Source organism: Engystomops pustulosus, unplaced genomic scaffold, assembly GCF_040894005.1.
Source record: "Engystomops pustulosus unplaced genomic scaffold, aEngPut4.maternal MAT_SCAFFOLD_707, whole genome shotgun sequence".
Taxonomy (NCBI): Eukaryota; Metazoa; Chordata; class Amphibia; order Anura; family Leptodactylidae; genus Engystomops; species Engystomops pustulosus.
The window spans coordinates 5001-7529 of NW_027285586.1; the positions used below are offsets into that span (position 1 = coordinate 5001).

The 2529-nt window shown below is 56.7% G+C and overlaps 1 non-coding gene across 1 annotated transcript; it reads right to left on the reverse strand.

Moving 5' to 3' along the window:
* Positions 1-327: 327 nt before the first annotated feature.
* Positions 328-2211, reverse strand: LOC140112346 (18S ribosomal RNA). The gene has a single exon (XR_011852624.1). It is a non-coding gene; the product is annotated as an 18S ribosomal RNA (ribosomal RNA).
* Between the last annotated feature and the right edge of the window lie 318 nt (positions 2212-2529).

Genomic DNA, 2529 nt, shown 5'->3' on the forward strand with positions numbered 1-2529 from the left:
GCGACCGCACCATGGGGGAAGGAGAGGTAGCTAATCTCCCTTCCTCCCAGGGCATCGCTCCGACGGCCCCCTGGCCGGGATCGAAGTGCTCTCGCCCCGCAAGGGCATCAGAGTCGGGCCGGAGAGATTCAGCGGAGGTGGGGAGAAGCCAGGGGAAGGACCCGCTGGCTCTGCCGGCGGGAAGGACCCGCTGGCTCTGCCGGCTCGCCCACCTCCATCTCTGCCGCTGAGTTGCTCGCTCAACGCTGCTGATGCTGTCGACGTCTCCGCTCGTCGCCGCCAAGCTTCGTGCCCGGACGGGAGAGGGTTTGTCGATGCATTCGACGGTAATGATCCTTCCGCAGGTTCACCTACGGAAACCTTGTTACGACTTTTACTTCCTCTAGATAGTACAGTTCGGTCGTCTTCTCGGGCAACACCGCAGAGGAGCTCCGAGGAGTCCCCCCGCGGGGCCGATCCGAGGACCTCACTAAACCATCCAATCGGTAGTAGCGACGGGCGGTGTGTACAAAGGGCAGGGACTTAATCAACGCGAGCTAATGACCCGCACTTACTGGGAATTCCTCGTTGATGGGGAACAATTGCAATCCCCGATCCCTATCACGAACGGGGTTCAGCGGGTTACCCGCGCCTGCCGGCGCAGGGTAGACACACGCTGAGCCGTTCAGTGTAGCGCGCGTGCTGCCCCGGACATCTAAGGGCATCACAGACCTGTTATTGCTCGATCTCGCGTGGCTAAGCGCCACTTGTCCCTCTAAGAAGCTGAACGCGGACCGCGGGGGGTCGCGTAACTATTTAGCATGCGGGAGTCTCGTTCGTTATCGGAATTAACCAGACAAATCGCTCCACCAACTAAGAACGGCCATGCACCACCACCCACAGAATCGAGAAAGAGCTATCAATCTGTCAATCCTTTCCGTGTCCGGGCCGGGTGAGGTTCCCCGTGTTGAGTCAAATTAAGCCGCAGGCTCCACTCCTGGTGGTGCCCTTCCGTCAATTCCTTTAAGTTTCAGCTTTGCAACCATACTCCCCCCGGAACCCAAAAACTTTGGTTTCCCGGAGGCTGCGCAGTGGGTCATGGGAATAACGCCGCCGGATCGCCGGTCGGCATCGTTTATGGTCGGAACTACGACGGTATCTGATCGTCTTCGAACCTCCGACTTTCGTTCTTGATTAATGAAAACATTCTTGGCAAATGCTTTCGCTCTCGGGCGTCTTGCGCCGGTCCAAGAATTTCACCTCTAGCAGCACAGTACGGGTGCCCCCGGCCGTCCCTCTCAATCATGGCCCTAGTTCTCAAAACCAACAAAATAGAACCAAGGTCCTGTTCCATTATTCCTAGCTGCGATATTCAGGCGAACGGCCTGCTTTGAACACTCTAATTTTTTCAAAGTAAACGCTTCGGGCCCCCGGGACACGCAGCGAAGCGCATCCCGGGGGGCGCCCGAGAGACAGGGGTCCGGGACTGGCGGTAGGCTCGCCTCTCGGCGGACCGCCAGCCCTTCCCCGAAATCCAACTACGAGCTTTTTAACTGCAGCAACTTTAACTTACGCTATTGGAGCTGGAATTACCGCGGCTGCTGGCACCAGACTTGCCCTCCAATGGATCCTGGTTAAAGGATTTAAATTGTACTCATTCCAATTACAAGGCCTCGAAAGAGTCTTGTATTGTTATTTTTCGTCACTACCTCCCCGTGTCGGGAGTGGGTAATTTGCGCGCCTGCTGCCTTCCTTGGATGTGGTAGCCGTTTCTCAGGCTCCCTCTCCGGAACCGAACCCTAATTCCCCGTTACCCGTTGTCACCATGGTAGGCGGGTTAGATACCATCGACAGTTGATAGGGCAGAAACCTGAATAGATCGTCGCCGTCACGGAGGACGTGCGATCGGCCCGAGGTCACCTAGAGTCGCCAAGTCTAGGACGGGGCTGGCGCCGCAGCGGGCCCGGAGACCCGCCGCGGACCAGGGCTCCCCGGATTGGTTTTAAGTCTGATAAATGCACGCCTTCCTGGAGGGCAGCGCTCTTGGGCACGTATTAGCTCTAGAATTGCCACAGTTATCCGAGTAGCACATCATCAATGCGGAACGATCAAAGGAACCATAACTGATTTAATGAGCCATTCGCAGTTTCACCGTAAAGAATAGTCAGTACTTAGACATGCATGGCTTAATCTTTAAAACAAGCATATACTACTGGCAGGATCAACCAGGTAGCCGAGCTCTGAGGGGTAGACTCTTGGAGTCAGGCTCCGTGAGCTAATGGGAACGCTCGTTGCTGCTGCTGCTACCGCAGCGCTTCTCCGCCGCCGGAGAAGACCTCGCAGACAACATTGGATGGAGCTTAGGGCAGGGGGGCAAGAAAGATGCTCTCGGTCCCTTCCAAGGACCCGAAAAAGCCTTCCCTTCCCCTCCCTCTCGCAGTCGCTGGCTTTCCCCACTCAGTTCAGCCAAGAAGTGGCGCTCGACTCTCACCTCCATCAGCACCTCCGAAGCTCGGACAGCTCCTGTAGGCTGCGCATAGAAGGAAAGCA